This window comes from Phoca vitulina, unplaced genomic scaffold, assembly GCF_004348235.1.
Source record: "Phoca vitulina isolate PV1807 unplaced genomic scaffold, GSC_HSeal_1.0 scaffold14, whole genome shotgun sequence".
Taxonomy (NCBI): Eukaryota; Metazoa; Chordata; class Mammalia; order Carnivora; family Phocidae; genus Phoca; species Phoca vitulina.
Window position 1 is genome coordinate 27,685,147 of NW_022589717.1, and position 19,246 is coordinate 27,704,392.

The following is a 19,246-nucleotide window of genomic DNA, read 5'->3' on the forward strand; positions in this document are numbered from 1 at the left end:
GTATGATCTCACTTGTACATGGAATCTAAAAATAAAACCCCCAAAGCAAGCTCACAGATACAGAGAACAGATTGGTGGTTGTTGGGGGTTGGGGGTGAAAGGAGTCAAAAGGTTCAAACTTCCGGTTACAAGATAAATAAGTCATGGGGACGTAATGTACAATATGGCGACTATAGTTAATAATAGTGTATTGCATATTTGAAAGAGAGTAAATCTTAAAAGTTCTCATCACAAGAAAAAAATATTTATATATGGTGATGGATATTAATGAGACATACTGCGGTGATCGTTTTGCAAATACAAATACAGATACAAATATCAAATCATTATGCTGTGCACCTGAAACTAATACCATGTTGTATGTCAATTTTACACCAATAAAAAAAGAAAACAAATACAAAAAACCAAAAACACTGTATTCAATCTGCTATTCTTCAGCTATTTTGGACACTGCTTCTGGATCCAGCTGGGTTGGTAGGGAGCTGGCTACATGGGGGTCATATCAGCCTCCTGACACAGGCTTAGAGCTCTATTGTGATACCACCGGCCAGTGGTGAAAGTTCATATACCACACAGCCCAGTGACGTATGGTGTGGCCAAGAGCCTTCCTACTCAAAGTGTAATCTGAGGACCAGCTGCAATGCTGCATCGACATCGTGGGGGAACGCGTTAGACATTCAGAATTTCAGGCTCCACCCAGACCGTCTGAGTGGGTTCCTCCTTTGATCTGTGTGTGCCTCAAAGTCTGAGAAGAACTGATCGATTCCTTCTTTCTGATCTCACTCAACCTCCTTTTTATTAGGGATAAGCAGGTAATTTCCTGTTTAGTTAGTCCCAAGACAAATTGTTATTCCGAGCGTTTTATTTGCTTTATTGTTCTTGCAGAGGTTTTGAACTATATCTAGTTTCTTTTTCCCAGTTGGCTGCTAAATCTTTATCTTCTCACTGTCTACTCTGGTGACTCATAGAGTTGAGAATTATTAGATGCATAAATGAATTAATCCACTCCCTGAATTACTAGCAATAAAAGCCCTTCAAAAGCCTACGATGGAATGATATGCTTGCTTCAGCGGCATCAGGGTAGCAGAGAAGTTGGGCAGTGGCTATGGTGAGCCAGCAGGCCTGGGATCATGGGCCCTGCCGGAGAACATGCTGACCATGAGAGAGGAAAGATGGCTTCCGTTCTTGATGGCTAGGAAGAAGCCCACACCCCGTACCGCCCCCCCTCCCCCCCACCGTGGTTGCTTTTCCCACAACTGGAAGCTCTGCTCCTTGCACGTTGACTCCTGTCAACTCCCCCTCTCATGTCCGGCTTGTCAGCTGGATAATGAGGATGTCCAGCCATGGCACGAAGGGCGGACCAAATGGAGCTGCCCCATTCTGCAGGTAGGCCTGTGGCCACGTAGCCCTTCTTCCTTCGCGGCGCAAGGGGCCGTTGGACTGCTGGGCACTGCAACTTCTCTTGCCTCTTTCCAGGAGGGAGAATGTGCCAGGCGCAAACTCCCCTCCCGAACCAAAGCCTCCCTTGGAATCCCCACTTCTTTGCTCTTCAGAGTTGGGGTGGGAGAGGAAAGGTAGCTGAGCTGGCGGGCCCCTGTGTAGGTCGGCTTGCTGTGAGGCGAGAGGGCGGTAACAGGTCATCTCTCCCTCCCCTGTTTCCAGATGTTGGCACCTCTCTGAGAAGGCACAGAGATCTGGGGCTTGTGGCCTTCTACCCCTGCCCTTCGGAGGTCTGGGGGAAGGTCAGGTGGCTAGGACAAAGGTGTGATTGGCAGACCGGTGCCAGCCTTCTCTTGTCCTATAAAGGCTGGTGCCTCTAAAGTGCCAGCAGAGGTGATTACCTGTCTACTGGGTTTCTTGGGCCAGATGAAGACAAACCTACAGGAATCAGAATTAACAAATGTGTGTGTGTATACACATATGTATATATATTTGCTATATGTTTGCGTGTATATGTACATACATATTTGTATATGTATATGAAGAGATAGTCCCCCTCACCCTGGGAACTAAACTGTTTTAGAGCCTGTGTATGTGCATATTACACATTAAAATGCCACTTTTCCGTGATTTTTATATCCGAAAGTAGGGAAGTCACTGAGTTCGGGCCTGCTATAATTTGGAAAGTGGTCCTCCATCTAAACATGGCCCTGGGGGTTAAAGAGCAGATGCAGACAACCTCGCATCTTCCAGGCTTTAGCAGTCAGTGGTAAACACAGACAAACACAGACATATACCTCCGCACGCCCCATCAAGAACACTGCCATGCCTTCCAGCCGCAGCTTGGAGGGGTCCACTTGCATGGGGAAACCACTCCTTGCTGTCTTCCTATACCTCAAGGCAAGCAGTGGTGTTCTGGGGTCTGTAGCAGACCTAAGCACAAGTTGCAATCTGAGTCACTGATGAAGTCTATGCAAAATGGGATCTAGTTTTCCTTGTCAAGGGGTAGTTACCCTGGGACATTTTTGGCTGCTCTGCCCCTTCCTCCAGAATGAGCTACTCCCCTGTTTCCTTCCTCAGAGGCGGCTGCAAATTTGGAGCGCACAGATGTACGCTCACATCTTAGATTACTTGTGCCAACGCACATAACCTTATGCTTATTTGAGTTAAATTTCATATGCCTTCAGGTTGCGCAATCCCCCCAAAGTGTTCAAATGCATCTGGAGTTTCTTGCGAATCTCCTTAGTTTTTATTAGCCAAAACACTTCAGAGCCCGTGGAAATCTCTGGGAAGAGATTAAGGGCGATTAGGTGACAATTGCTCATGTGATCTCTGACCAGGTAGCGGAAGCAGGGGGAAGGCCAGGATGCAAGGCGGGAGAGCACTCCTAGCAGCTTGGGCCTCTCCTGATCTCCTAGCCCTGGAGGGGCCCCAGGGAGCCTGTGGTGGTGTTTGCTCCCGCAGTGTGTAGATGTCTGTGCTTCCACGGGGATGTGGAGGCCCCCCTTGCTGGGAGCGTGGGGGAGGTGTGTTACGTAAGGGCCTTCTGTCTGAGTGAGATGGTTTTTCTGGGAGAGAAGAGGGAGCAGAAGAAGAGCTGGCAGGAAGTGAGCCAGTGAGGAGCAGCAACCTGCTCAGATATGTAAAAATACCAGGAACGTTTAATCAAGGGGAGGAGGGAGAAGAGGAGCGTGGCTCCAAGGATTTAGCCAAAGAGGCAAGTGGTCGGCTTGGCTGAACCTGACTCCTGGGAGTGAGGCTGGGCAAGGATGGAGGCAGCTGGCCTCAAGACCCAGGACAAAGAAAGCAGTGAGCAGCCCAAACGGATTGGGGCAGAGACCCAAGGAGCTGTTTGCAAAAACCAGATCTCTGCGTTTGGCAGGTGCCCGGTTCTTCTGTGTGGGCAGTGTCTGAGCGGGTCCCAGAGTGTTTCAATGAGCTAATCTAGTCGGCTTCAAGCTGTTCCACAGACGGTGGGTGTGAGCCCAAAATCATCTCAGAAGTTCAGCTTTATAATGCTTCTTTTCAGAAGAGGCATCGAAAAAGCACCCACCCCCAAAGACCCCTTTGCCTTCGGGCCCGTTACCTGGGTAGGTCTTGGGGTGACTGCAAAACGTAAGGCTGGTCAGGTCGGGAGAGGCCCGTTGCAGGAGCCCCTTCCTTTGCGTCAGGCTTCCTTGGCAGAGGCTTCTGCTCTTTCTGACTCAGGGGTACTCACCATTCTTCTGTTCCATCTTTAAAAACAGGCCCGCAGCACATAACCCCTGTCCCCGGACAGCTCTTTCCTCGTTTTTGGTCATTTGTTGGCAGGCTGGGTTCTTCAACTCCATCTGCCTTGGCAGCCCAGGTATAGATATTGGACCCTGATGGGATTAGGTACCAACAGAAGAAAGTGATCATGCCCACTTCCACTGCCTTGCTATCGAACCATCCCCCAGGGTCACTCTCCATCGCACCTGGGGCTTGCATCCTATTCCTTGTGGCTTCGAGGAAGACCTACAATTAAGAAGGAGAAACAGAGACTATCAGTGGTTGGTGGTGGAGGGGTGTCAAATGCAGAGCTATGGCCTGCGTTAACCCTGGCTCACACAGCCAGATAGGGAAGTGGGTCCAGGAGAGGGTCTTGGGCCAAAAGCCCCGCTTGCTTCATGGGTTCCTTCCTTCCTTCCTTCCTTCCTTCCTTCCTTCCTTCCTTCCTTCCTCTCTCTCTCTTTCATATTAGTTTGCTAGAGCTGCCATAGGAAAGCACCACAGATTGGGTGGCTTAAACAGCAAGAATTTATTCTCTCAAAGTTCTAGAGGCTAGAAGTTCGAGATTGAGGTGTTGTCAGGGTTGGTTCCTTCGGAGGGCTGTGAGAGGAGATGTGCCCCAGGCCTGTCTCCTCGGCGGGGAGGCAGTCCTCTTCTCCCCCTGTGTCTCCACAGCATCTTCCCTCCATACGTGTCTATGTTCAACTCTCCCCTACTTATGAAGACACCGGTGATATGAGGTCCTACCTCATGAGGTGACATGAGGGCCTACCCTCATGACCTCATGGAACCTTAATTGCCTCTTTAAAGACTCTATCTCCAAATACAGTTTAGCCTGAGGTACACATGAATTTTTTTTTTTTTTAAAGATTTTATTTATTTATTTGAGAGAATGAGAGGGAGCACATGAGAGGGGGGAGGGTCAGAGGGAGAAGCAGACTCCCTGCCGAGCAGGGAGCCCAATGTGGGACTCGATCCAGGGACTCCAGGATCATGACCTGAGCTGAAGGCAGTCGCTTAACCAACTGAGCCACCCAGGCGCCCCACATGAATTTTTGAGGGGACACTATTCTGCCCATAGCAATGATCAAAAAAGGTTTTCTTACCTAGGTCTTGTCATGAGGAACACCCATTTGGAGAAGCAAATCTAACAGCTTAAGATAGTTCTAAAGGACAAGTTCCGACTCTTTGTCCTTGGCTAGTTAAATGTGGGTTGAGCCAGAGTCAGATTTCATTTTCTTCAGTGACTGTGAAGAGAGGCGGAGGTTGGTTAATGCCTTCAGGCCTTGACAGATTCCTGACCAAACCACCAGGGATGTCCCAGGGTGTGGTGGCAATTCCTAGCATACAGGCTGCCCGGGGGCTTGATGTCCTGGTGCCCGCCTGATCAAACCTGGCCTACATTGTGCACCCGAGTCATGCTGGGAGCCGACCAGGTTTTCATTCAGGTTCAATACAGGGGACGATGCATTAGGTTACGAGGAAGGAAACAGGATCGTTTTCCAATTTTGCACAGAGCCACTGATTGATGTGGATCATGCATTCAACATTAGGGAAGGGTTCTGGACTAATAACCTGGATTCAGCCCCTAGGCCTGGGTCATGGGAAGGGAATGATTCTGGAACCCCTCTGACTCAGGCACCTGGCACCATGGGCTTGTCTTAGAAAATGATAATGACTATCGCCTGCAAGAAGGAATGCTCAGAGCCGTGCCCTCCAGTTGCAGGCAGTTTAGCTGTGGGTGCTGACTCCTTCCCCCCTCCCCAGCTCTGGCCAGACACAGAGAAGGCCTCCGCGTGGGTGGCATCTGCATGGGGTTGCTAGTGGTCCAGTGAGACCCTCAGCAGTACCCAAACTTCACCTCACTGCAGGACCCAAGGACTGACCCTGGCCCATGGTGGCAGAGTCCAGCCTTGACAGGGTGTCTGAGCCCGTGGTAGGTGACAGCAGGTAAGTGGCAAGGGGAGCTGATTCATGAGGATGTGCAGCACTCCCTTGGGATCCTTGAGAGGGAAGATCCGGGAAAAGACAGATCTCACAGCATATCTCATTAGGTAGGGACTCCGCCCAACTTAACTTGGAATTAAAAAGGAAATGTGGCTTTATTTTGAAATGGCAGCTGGGGTGGTGTGAAAGACACAGATTGCAGACATCAGGAGGAATGAGAGGTTGAGAGGGACAGGTACAGAAGGGGGCAGGCGGAGAGGACAGCGTGTGTAAAGCAGGGAAAAGCGAATCTACTGGCCCTATTTGAGGATCCTCTAGCACAAACCTAAATTTAACTGAACAATAAGGCATTCCCATATCACTTTACAGTTCGTCAGGTTTTCTCAGTTTCTCTCATATCTTCACAACACTTCTATGAAGTATTCGCCTTTCATGTTATTCCATCTCATATTAACATTTCATAATAGAGGAAACTGAGGTTTAGAGCCAATAGTGGGAGGCTTGGGATTCTAACCAGAGTTTCTAACTTCAGACTTTGAATTCTTTTTTTTTTTTTTAATTTTTTAATTTATTTATTTTAGAGAGAGAGAGAAAAAAATGATAAAATCAGTGCCTATTCCTCATAAACCCAAAGTCAAACAATACAGAAATAAATAGAACAAACAATGAGAATTCCCCTTAACCCCTGATTCCCATAATCTTACTCCCTTCACCATCCATGACCATGGGTGATAGTTGGGGTAAATCCATCCTGACCTTTTTCATGCATCATCATATACAGGTTTTACATATATACGTGATTAACACGCATATGTACGTGTGCGTGTGTATTCGTGGGATCTTACTATACTATCTACGTTATGCAGTGACTTGCTTCTTCCAATGGAAGATTTTCCCTGTCAGTACATACAGATCTACCTTGTTCTCATAATCAATGCATGCTATTTGATCATTCTCCTAATATGGACAGTTAAATTATGGGAATGTCATACCAAAGAAGCCCATGCTCCTTTCACCCTTTTATGGATCTCAATCATTTACAATTCTCAAAAGGGCCAGATTTGCAGCCACTGCCTTCTGGAAATTTGAGGAATGCAGAAAACTACTCCTGACTCTTCTCTAGCACCGCCCCCATCACTGCTCCCCTGAAGCTTGGACATTTTAACCTTTATGTCTTCATTCTTTGTGTTTTCATTCTTTACCACAGGATCCTCTTGCGAAATGCCGAGACGCTGGGAGGAGAGAGGGTGGGGCTCAACCCTTACAAGAATTCCGATGCCATGAAGACAAGAGGGCTTTGCAAAGCATAGAGACAATTCACGTACCTGGTATTGCTGTTATTCTGGTATAACACCTCATAAATCATTTTGCCCCAGGTCACGCCACCGCTGTACCCAGCCTTCATGGGAACACACGTACAGGCTCTTTTCTCTAGGAGGAGACCCGGAAGGATGAGGAGGATGGAGCGTTTGGGTTGAAGGAGCACTGAAAGGGGGTGGGGAGGAAAGGGAGGGAAGGAAGGAGACCTGGGCCTCTGACAGCTCACATTATCCAGCTCCAGCGTTGCCTGGGGCCGACCCTGCCATCAGCCAGCACGTTTGCCTGCTGACTGGGCTCAAAAGTTAAAATTGGGTTCCTGTGGATGCTGGCCAATGACTTCCTTGCCATGGGAGCAGTTCCTTTTTGCTGTGTTTGCAAGATGTGAATTCGCTCTTTTTTAATATCAGTAATACACAGTAAAGAGCTTAATTCAATTTACAAAGAAATAGGATCAGACAAAGCTTGAAAATACAATGTGCCTTTATGGTTCTAAGATGTTGGTGTGGGAGAGGAAACACTCTCCGTCATGATCATGCTTCCCGTTCAGGATCGTGGCACAAGAGTGACAGGGTTGTAAAGGGCTGAACGTTTTAGAGGTGCCTTGGAGTTTTCATTCCTGTGATGTGATGCAAGAAAATTGGGATATACTTCCCGAGCGAAGTGTCATATTAATGTGCCATTAGCCATATATGGGAATAAAGCTCCTGACCCCCTCTCAGGAAAGAATCTGTTTTAAAGTTGTTCATGTACAAAGCATGCTGATCCACCAGCACTGCCTTCCAGGTCCTTTGTGAGCAGTGACACTCATTCACTACAGATGTGACCCAGGCTATGGGTAGCGTTTGCCTGGCCTGTGCAAATGATGTGGCTCAGAGTCATGCTGGGCTTGGTTTGTGGGCAGGAATTGATAAGGAGGAAAGGCGGGGAGTGGATGGGACCCTGTCCCATGAAACTGCCACAGAGAAAAAGCCTATGGTCTATGTGTTTATGTGCAAGGGGCGCCAGCTCCAGATTTGCTTTGACACCCTGATAGACTGAGTGGGTGGCCAGAAGTGTCCAGAAAGCTAGAATCCTGATGATTAGGCAGGAATCAAGGAAGGCTGGCCTCCCTAGGGTTGCTGGGGTTCCCATCAGGCTTCAGTGCAATTAGGTCCATACACATTTTTTGATTATCAATTATGTGCCAGGCTTGGTGGTTGGTTCAACAGTGAATAAATCTGCCCATCCCCCCACCTTGAGGAACTTACGAGATGACTTCAACATAATCTGCTGAGGTTGCTATGAGAAGAGGTATTCCACCCTGGATGGGAAATGAGGGAAGACTTTCTGTAGAAGGTGAGCTGAAGTTGGGAGGATGAGTCAAATGGGGTTATATGGTTTAAATGGTGGGGAGGAGAGTCTAGGCAGAGGGAAGGTCCAGAACATCATAGACATGTGGAAACAGCATGATTTATTCATGTGACTAGAGTTGCAAGAGATAAGACTGGAGAAGTAGGGAGAGGCCAGGCCATGGAAAGGTGAATGTGCCCTTGCAAGGAGCTGGGACTCTAATTAGTAGGTGAGGGGACCCTTTCAAAGGTTTTAAACAAAACAGTGACATGACTTAATGCGCATGTTCATAGATCATGCTGGGGGGGTGTCTGGAAAATGGAACAATTCTTGAAGCCAGGAGACCAGTTAGGCATCTGGGACAATAAGCCAAGGGAAATACAAGGAAGTCTTGACCATGTGTGGAATCTGATTGGGAAAAGGTGGGGAGAAAAGTGCTGGAGAATTGGGAAAAGGGATTTAGTAAGGGCTGGGCAGGTTGTCAGGACCCCTATCTAAAGGAGATAAGAATTTCAAGAATAGGCCAGGGAGAAGTTGGGGATTGGGAAGAAAGGAGACGCGCAAGGAGAGTCCAGCTCCACATGGTTGGGGCTACACTGGGTACAACAGAATCCTAACTCAGGGCAGTGTGACATATTCCAGAACCTACCTTCTGATGGGGATGGGGTCACGATGGGCCTTGGAGGAGGTGAGTGGAGGTCTTTAGTTACTGACGCAGGAGGGGATGGAGAAGGCAGTAACTGGCACAGTGTGAACCCCCCGGGACCTCCCCACCTGTCCACCCTGCAGCGGTGTGTGTGCAATAGGCCAGATCTTCGGAGCTAAGCAAACGTGAGTTCCAGTCTTTTCTCAGGCACTTCCTGGCAATTTGAGCAACTTCCTTCACTTCCCAGAATGCCAGTTTTCCCATCTGTAACATAGAGCTGATAGTACCCATCTCACCTGGTTTTTATAAGGAATAGTTAAAAGAGGGGCACCTGGGTGACTCAGTTAGTTGAGCATCTGCCTTCAGCACAGGTCATGATCCAGGGTCCTGGGATTGAGCCCTGCATCAGGCACTCTGCTCAGCGGGGAGTCTGCTTCTCTCTCTCCCTCTGTGTCTCCCCACCTCCTCTCAAATAAATAAATAAAATCTTAAAAAAAAAAAAGGAGTGGTTAAATGAATGTTGTATATAAAGTGATCGGCAGGAGTAGTTTCATTTATTCAACTGATTTTTCATTCACTGTGTCCCTAATACTAGGCCAGCACCTGGAGAGCCAATTAAGAGTATGACAGATAAAGTCCTCACTGTTCTGGAACTTCCATATCCAATCCTTCACCACTGTCATTAATGCTCAGTTTTCTTATTACTCTCCAAGTCAGTGCATAACTGGGGGGTGAATACTACCATGTGCAAAGCACCTTGCTCAGTCTCCCTGGAGTAAGTCACCATGCACATTTGGTTTCCACCAGAGCATCCAGGGAGCCTTTCCGGGGAGCAGATTCCAGGCCTCATCACTTGTATCCTGGATTAGAGCTTCCAGGGTGTCCTCATTCATGGGAAGCTCCCAAGGCAACCTGATGACAATCTAGGCTTGGCAATCAACACCCCAGTTCCCACAGTGAAGAAGGTAGCCTGGGGCTTAGGATATCCACTTTACGGCAGGATAGACACCAGACTGGGCCCATGTCAAGAATTGAGAAGAACAACAGAAAATCTGCTAACTGTGCTTTTGGGTGTACTTGTTTCCTTGAGGGAAATTTTATGGTTGTTTAATTAAAACATTCCACTTTGATCAAAGGTGTTGCTTTGACTTCTCGAGTATGAAATACAAGACTTGTGAGAGTCAACATCTTGTTAAATGCAAACAATTTACTAAGGGCCCTAAACAAGAAAAAGTATAGTAAATAATAAGATTTAGAAATTAAGTGTAAATGTCTGTGGAGAAACTAATTATTCCTCTTGTTATGAACATTAACCCACATTCAGTTCTAAGCCTGTGTTATTTCTAATGACACTCGCCATTAGCCACTTCTGACTAAAGAAAAGAATGGTGGGGGGAGGAGGGAATCCCCTGATTAGTGTACACTGGGACTGGTGCTGTACTCTCTGTCACCCCTTGATTGGAGTTTCAGATGCTTCAAGTCTTCTCTGTGTAGAAGGGAGAGAACCAAGAGCTGCCTTTATGGGAGAGTGACATGTTTTGCATTTATAACAGAGCTGGAGGGCTGGGATAGCTCATTGAGGCACATACAGAAAACAGAGGTTTCCTCTCAGGTAGAGGAATTGAAGGAGAGAAACGAGGAGCTGACGTCAGATAGCACCCTGTTCTAGACGTGGGCGTTGGGGATGGTGAATTGTCGCTATACCCAGACAGGCCCAGGGAGAGATGAGCAACAAAATCTTTAGGATCCTGTCAGCTCTTTATCTATTCATTTGTCCCATTCCTTCAGCCAATGTGGAGTGAACACTTACTGTGTACCAGGCACTGTTCTGGGCCCTTTGGATATATCAGTGACAAAACCAGACAAAGATCCTTGTTCGTAGGGAGATTCCATTCTAGAGGAGAGAGTCAGACAATAAATCACAATTTATGGGTAAGCTATAAGATGCATTAGGAGATTATAGAGAAAAAGGAAGGAGTAGGGTGAGTGGGATTGAAGTGTAGGGTGGGGGGCAGGCTGTGGAATTCAGAAAGGTAGGGAGGGAGAAGGTGACATGCACCCTGGGGACTTCTGAGAGATGGGCAGGCTGGGCATAGGTGTGAAGCAAGGAGTGTGCTGAGAAGCAGCAGAGACCTGTGAGGCCAGAGCCAAGAGAAGGAGGGAGGGTGAGAGATAAAAGACACAGAATGGACCACCTCAAACCTGGTGGACTGTTTGGAGCCTTTGCTTTTACCCTGAGGGAACTGGGGAGCTATGGCAGTGTCTGGAGCACAGCGTGGCATGTCCAACTTAGGTTTTAGATCGACCTGTGGCTGTGGTGGGGCGTGGAGTCCTATGGCAGGAATCCAGGAAGTGCAGAAGCCGCAGGGAGGTCAGTGGCTCAGGCCAGGTGGCGGCCATGGCGAGAGTGCGCTTCCGGGTGAGTTGAGGCTGGCCCCGTCAGGATTTCCTGGTGGACTGCAGGCAGGGTGTGAGAGGAAGGATAAAACAGAGCTGAGACATTGGAATGATGGCAAAGAGAACCTAAAATAAACCAAGTGCACTCACAATCTAACATTGGGTCACACAGGAGAACGTCAGGGGGTGGGAGGGTGCACCGAGGTCACTCTGGGTAATTCAAGGGGGCATCTGGGTGCTGTGGGAAGAGCCTGGGCTTTTGTGTCAGATGGCCTTGGGTTCTTTTTTTTTTTTTTTTTTAAAGATTTTATTTTATTTGATAGAGAGAGACACAGAGAGAGAGGGAACACAAGCAGGGGGAGTGAGAGAGGGAGAAGCAGGCTTCCCGCCGAGCAGGGAGCCTGATGCGGGGCTCGATCCCAGGACTCCGGGATCACGACCTGAGCCGAAGGCAGACGCTTAACGACTGAGCCACCCAGGCGCCCTAGATGGCCTTGGGTTCTAAATGCGTTTGCTTCCTCTGTGATTTTGAGGCAGTGGTTTGATCTCCCAGAGCCTCAGTTTCTCTACCTGTAATATGGGGTGATTGTGTAATACTCCTCCTCCTGTAGGGTTTGCGAAGATTAAATGAGATAACGCATGTAAAATCCTGGGCAGCCAGCTCTGGAAATGTCAGCTGTCCCCTCTCCTTCCCCTGAGAGGCTGCATACATAATCCCGACCCTGAGTTGGTGGTGGGAATGAGGGGAGGGCAGAGAAGCTCTTTCTAGGGCAGCCCCTGTTGTTGAGACCTTCACTTCCAGGAGACGCTCACCATCTCCCCCTGAGACAATGGGACAGCGTGCGGGGGTCTGAGGATTCTGGCTGGAGGCCACGTTTCTGTCCGGCAGCTGCGACCTTCTGTTGGTGGACCACAGCCAGATGGGCCTAATGAGTGATTTAAAAAAATGCAGCTTGGAGGTCTGTAGTCGTGGCAGAACAGGACCTGGTTTCTGTGGGAGCAGGGACACGCAGGGGGCAGAAGTGACCCTGCTGCTGGTCTAATGGTTTAAAAGGCAGGGAGCCTGTGCCCTGAGCTCTTAGACGCGGCAAGACCGGTGGACTCCCAGGAATCAGGGATGGGCCAGAGTTCTACCGCAGCACATGTATTTCTGTGGGGGGGACCATCTGCTCTCCTCCATCACTGCTTTGGAGCTAACAGAAGAGTGAGAGCAACTTGACCACAGGCAGGCTGTGATCCTTTCCATCCGTCTTCAGGTCCGGCCTGGCTCATCCCACCCTCGTGACGTTCTTATTTCCCTTCTGTCTTAGTCTGCTCAGGCTGCCGTAACATGATACCACGGACCGGGCGGAGGGGGGCGGGCGCTGAAACAACGGGCATTTCTTTTCTCACAGTCCGGAGGCTGGAGGGCCAAGATCACGGTGTTCGGCAGATTCGGTTTCTTCTGAGGCCTTTCTCCTTGACTTGCATCTCTCACCCTTTTCCTGCCCCTTCACGTGGTCACCCAGCTGTATACGTGCTCTCCGGTGTCTCTTTCTCTTCTTAATATAAGGGCACCGGTCATATTGGATTAGGGTCCTAGCCTAATGGCCGCATTTTGACCTAATTACCTCTTTAAAGACCTTATCTTCACATAGGGATACATTCTGAAGTCCTGGGGCTGGGGCTTTAACATATGAACTTTAGGCGGACAAAAGTCAGCCCGTGACACTCCCTCTAGCTCCTAGGATTTTGTTTGTTTTTTTGCCGTGATGTGGACTGGGCTCCAGGTTTCTCGAATGTTTCCAGTTTCTGTTTCTGTCATCCACTTCTCTGCTTGTGTTTCAATCTTGCCCTTGAGAAAAATGGATCTGACGAGCTAAAGAGGGATCTTGTCTGGAGCCCTGGCGCCTGGCTTCTCAGCCTTTCTGGATGTCACGGTGCGGCACCTACGGTCCTGCGCCTTAAATCATCCTGGCTGTGATGCCCATTCCTGCAGATCTGAGGCACCTGAGCCAGGCCCTCCTTGGGGAAACTTTCTCCCATCTGTCCTCCAGAAGGCTGTCATGTGTCAGTCATTCAAAATCGTAAGTTTCATAAGTTTCAACATCGCTGCTTCCACATAGATTTACCATTGTAACCAACTCGATTATGATTTAATTTAGGAGGGGTGATGGGATTTGGACCTGCAAATTTTAAAAGGGTAAACCATGCTATGATTCTAAAACATCTTCTATGGTTCTAGTGAAATACACACTAGAAGACAAAACACTGACATTTAAATTTTTTCATTGTCAACGTGGTTGATGTGTTCGCTGCGTTCATTCAGATGGCAGTGGGTGGTTCATCTTTAGTCATAAGGGCTGGCTGTAAGAATTCATGAGGAGACTGGGAAGACAGAAACTTCAGATGGCCCCAAGGATGCTTAGGAAGAGCCTACAACCCACCCGTTTGCGCATTCAGGAGCTCCCCCCCGCCCACGCATCCCCCCCCCCCCCGCCCCACACCCGTTGGCAGCAGGCAGGCTCTGTGCCCCAGAGCTCCACCCTCAGGTACTTAGGTACTTTGTCTCTGCTTTTGCAAGCTCAGCAGCTCCTGTAGGAAATGGAGCCTCCCATTGTATATTCTGAATTCACACTCCCCGAGAGATGTAATGGGTTCCTTATTTGGCCAGTTTTCCCCACCAGGCCACCTCATAAGCGCTGGCCAACCTCGAGGGCAGGGACCTGTCCCAGGCAGCTGCATTATGGTGGGATCATACAGTGCTCTGAGGAGTTTTCTGCAGGGGGCAGAATGTCTGGCTTGCCCTGTGCAATTGACCACAGTAACCCAGTACCCGAGGACTGTGGGGAGAGCGCCCTAGTGGACCTCAGAAGCTCATTGGCTCACGTCTGCCATGGGCTCTTTATGTGACATGCCTTAGTTTCTTTACCTACAAATAGAGGAGTGGGTGGAAATGTCTTACCTTCACTTAAGGAGCTATGTAATGATTAGGTAGAAAGACAAAAAAGCAGCAGGTATTCTATAATTGAGGAACAGCCTGGGTATTAGAAACCCAGCCAATAGGCCTAATCAATTCAGCAGAAGATATCATTAGCACTTGGTTACAAGGCTACCAGTGAGAAAGCTGGTGGTTTTTATTATATTATATATGAACTGCTGATGTTCTTCCTGCTGGTAGGATCCTGTGCTGGAGTTGTTCGAAATTACTTTGTTAAGCCTGGTTCTTTTGGGGGATGGAAGGAAACACAGAGCTGGGGGCATTCTCTGCTTTGAATAACCATAAAATCCACCTTGAAAAGCCGTGCAAAGTTGCAACAGAGATAAGGTGGCTGGGAATTGGCTTTGGCTTGCTCAGAAAAAAATAGAGAAGGGGATTCTGTTCTAAGAGGCTGAGTGGTGGAAACATCTCTTCAGGAAGGTGAGAACCATTCCCAACAGGTTCTGCTCTAGGCGATGTAGCAGCCGGGCAGGTGGAAGAAGAGAGGGTGCCTGGCTGCGCTCCAAAGTGCTTCTTCCTGCCGGGGCCGGGGTGGGGAAAGGAAAGGGTCGGATGCAGAAGTGCGGTTGGGGAGCATGTCCCAAGTCTGGCTGCTCCAAAATGGCCAAAGCCAAGGGCCATGATGAGCTTGATTGCTTCAAGGACAACAGAAGCATGGTATCTGGGAGTCAAAGGCAGAATTCAGTCCCGAGGGGAGAAAATTGACCGGAACAATGGAAGGCATGAAGACCTTAGATACACAGTTTTAGAAAAGTAAGAATAGATATGAAATCAAGAGCCTCCCAAATGGTCCATCCTAGGACCCAGGGAACATGTCACTCTGGGGGGCTCGGGGGGACTCAGCTCATGTCTGTGCTCAGGGAGTTGGGCTCTGGCTACCGTGGGCTGGGAGGAGCAGGGGCAGCTGACCTAGCTAGTCCCTGGGACTTGGCTTGAGCCTGAGCCCGGGTCCTGGCCCCACGTAGACTTTGGTGACTCAAGAAAAGTCATGACCGGTTCAGGGTTTGATCTTCTTCCCCGGAGCACAGAGTTAACAGAGAGCTCCTTGGGGAAGGTGATGGGGGGACTGGGAGAGAAAGAGTGTTGTGAGAAGGACTGGCAGTCTGTGAGCAGCTTGGACATCCTTGGCCCAAAGGTGCCCCGGATGTAGCCATTGGAGTAGGGCACCCAGAAACTGTAAAGTGAAGAAGCAGTCAGTTCTTCGGTCCCAAATTAAGAAACAGAGCCGAACTGAGCAGCATTAAGTTGTATGAAAGAGGCAGAGCCTGGGAGATATTTTCTTTTCTGTCCTTTGTCACTCGCTTTTCAAACATCTGTCCCTTTATCAACACAGAAATCCCTGGGGGCCTGTCACATCTGGGAGAGCAGGCCCCTAACCAAGATAGTCAGTTGCAAACCCAGGACAGCACAGGGGAGCCACCTATCACTCTGGGCTTTCCAGGAAGATCCTATTCAGAAGCCAGGCTCTTAACAGGCAAGGGACAGGGTTAATAAAAGTTCTTTTTACTTGAAAGGGCACAGGGGGAAAAAAAAAAACCAATAAAGCTGAGCCCAGCTCTTAAAAAAAAAGGTTGATAAAACTGACAAAGCAGTAGTTTATCGTGGTTATAAAGGAAAGACAGGGTTTTCCTTTCTCTTTTTTAAAAGCAGAATTAATTAATCTACCACCACCAGCTTACGCTCTGAATGGAATGTTTGCTCTGACTCCGGGGGTGGGTAAGTCCTCTGGACCTTGGATAAGCTTTCATTAGAGCAGCAATGTTTAAAAATATAAAATAGCGAATTTAAATTCGTCTACTAGACAAATAGGGCAGCAGAAGTAGAGAAGAAAGCAAAACGACGAGAGCACTGTTAGAAGCAATTCTTGAGAGAAGAAATACAATTCCTTAAGCTTCCTTTAGTGGTAAGATGATAATAACATTAGAACAACCGTAGTGGTATCGAGGACCCCTGTTCAGTCTCCTTCTTCTGTCTTTCTCACATCCTCACAGCTAAATCCGTGGGGTGTTTACACCCCCAGGTTCGGACCTATTTTACTTCCGGAGCAAGCATGACAGAAGGAGGCTGTCACTTTTCGCTCTCCAACTCGGGGGGCCCAGAGTTCAGCCAGGACAGCTGCTTCTGCCTCTCCCAGGTCCCTTCACTGCAGCCACAGCCAAAGCCAAACTCCCCAAGTGCAGGCCTGAGTCCCTCTGAAACCCCCAGGGTGATATGTCCCCATTGCCCCAGGACAGACTGCTTGGGAGGCTCTTGATTTCTTATCTATCCTTACTCTTCTAAGGATAGCTTGGAAGCTTTCATCCTTCTCGTCAGTTTCCTTCCCTAGGAACTGAATTCTGCCCTTGGCACCCGGAGTAGAGTCCTGTCAAATGTGGGCAGATTCTGTGGAAGTAGAAGCACAGGCTGACGGAGCATTGGATGGACATCTGAAGTCCTGGCTGCGAGGGCGCCCCCTGTTCAGATAGGTGCCCAGGAAAGCCCGGAGTTCTGTGCCATTTGGAGGCTTGCTCTGTCCACCTTTCCATACTCTTGCTTGTCCGGGCCTGGCTTTCTCTCGGGCCTTCTCACCCTGAGCTGTTGAGGGGGTGGCATGCCTCCCATCTGGCCCCCTCAACGGGCAACGTGGAACAGAGCCACAGAATCGTGTGGAAGATCTGCATGGAAGAGAATGGCTGCTTTGCAAACACAATGGAGGCTATACCATGTGTGTGGATAAGTCTAGACCTCAGGTTTAGGTAAGTTTGGGATTAAATTCATTCACTGATTCATTCATTCATTAAAAAAAGCATTGAGAGCTTATTACGTATCAAGCCTTGTGCTGGGTGCTCAAGATATAGTAGTAAACACAAAAATACTTGCCCTTGGGGCGCCTGGGTGGCTCAGTCATTAAGCATCTGTCTTCGGCTCAGGTCATGATCCCAGGGTCCTGGGATCAAGCCCAGCATCGGGCTCCCTGCTCAGCGGGAAGCCTGCTTCTCCCTCTCCCACTCCCCCTGCTTGTGTTCCCTCTCTCGCTGTGTCTCTCTCTGTCAAATAAATAAATAAAATCTTTAAAAAAAAAAAATACTTGCCCTTAAGAAAGTTATGATCTAGGAGGGAAGATAGGCAAGAAACAAGGTTAAGCGAGAAAACTATATATAAGTGCTATGGAGAGAAAGCAGGAAAGAGGACAGGCAAGATGGGGTAACTGTTGTGATTTTGGCTAGAGTTAGGGAAGGCCTCATTGAGAGGGTGAAATTGAATGAAGACCTAAGGGATGTTAAGGAGTGAGCCAGGCCATGTGGGTCCCTGGAAGAGAGCATTCCAGGCAAAAAAGAAGAGCCAGCGCCAAGGCCCTGAGGTAGGAGTATGCCTGGTGTGTCTAGGAGGCCAATGGGCCGACAGAGAAAGTGAAGGGGAGATTAAGTAGGGAGGTCATTCAAGCCTGTAGGCCTGGAGGGTGTTGGCCTGTGAAACGAGTGTCTTAGCCTGGGCTGCTATAACAAAATGCTGCAGATGGGCGGCTCAAAAAAAAAAAAAAAAAAAAAAAGACATTTATTTCTTACATTTCTGCCGCTGGAAATCCAAGATCAGAGTGTCAGCAAGGTCAAGTTCTGGCGAGGGCCTCTTCTGGCCTTGCAGATGGCGGCTACCTTCTTGCTGAGTCCACATATGGCAAAGAGAGGAAGCTTTGATGTGTCTCCATCCTATAAGGACGCTAAGCCCATCATGGCGGCTCTACCCTCATGAGCTTATCTGCAACAAATCACCTCCCAAAGGCCCACCTTCTAATATCATTACATTGGCAGTTAGGATTTCAACATACGAATTTGGGGGTGGGGGGTGGGGACCCAGTTCCCAACTCTCCACAGCAGGGAGCTATTGCAAGGTTTTAAATGCTAAGAAGATTAATTGTGAAGTATTTTACCCTTCATTAAATCAACAATCACCTGTCTCAGGTTTTTTTTTTTTTTCCAAACCCCGTCCTGAACACTCTCCCCAGAAGCTCTTCGGGTAATGGGAATGAGCTTTGCTTAAGAAACTTTGGGGCTCCTCTGGGTGCTGCTTTGGCACTTCATTGAAAATCTTTGTTTTCTCCATTCAGCAGAGATAATGCTTTTTAGCTGATAAAGTTCAACGATGTCAGCTTTAAAGTTCTCCTTTGGTCTTCCTTCTGTGGATATAAAAAAAGGCAGCAGGGGCCCACATGAAAGGGTGTTTGGTTACCCCTCTGACTACAGATTAGACCGAGAAGCTCTGGCTTCAGACAGTGTTAATCTTAACCTAGGCTGGATTTATTCGGCTGCCTGGCATCTGAGATCGCAGACAAGCACATTTTCCACTCTAGCTTTTGCCGTATTAAGCCTCACACAGAAAATTTCTAAAGGTTCAGAAAAGAAACGTTCCAAACTGTAAACCACATAAGCCTTTCTTTTCAGCCTTGTCTTTTTTTCTTTTCAGTACAATAATGAAACAATCTTCAATGACCAACTGATTCATCTGGAAGCCTGATCACTGAACGAAATTATCTTCATTTTTAAAAAGCAAGACAAACTATTTGTTCAGAACAAGAAACTGCACCGTGATGACTCTGTATAATACACCCAGCGGCAATAGTCACAGCGCAATCCAGCCACGACAGGGGACAGGGTGGTGGAGGCCAGACTGAGCGGAGGGGGGCCTCTGTGCTCTGGCCCAGGGCTGGGCATGCACAGATCGGATAGCACTGAACAGGGTCCTGTGGTCCCGGCCCCAGGATTCCTGTAGGATTCTGGCCCGGCCCCTGGTGCGTGCACCTAATTGGCACTTGGCAGGCCTGAATTTGCTCCAGTGGATGTCCTTGCAGCTAGCAGCCAGGGCTGAGTCAGCGGCAGCTCTGCCCTCGTCCCAAGGCTCTCTCGCCTGGGGAGGATGTTCATTCATTCAACACAAATCAGTTGTGCCTTTGTGTGACAACA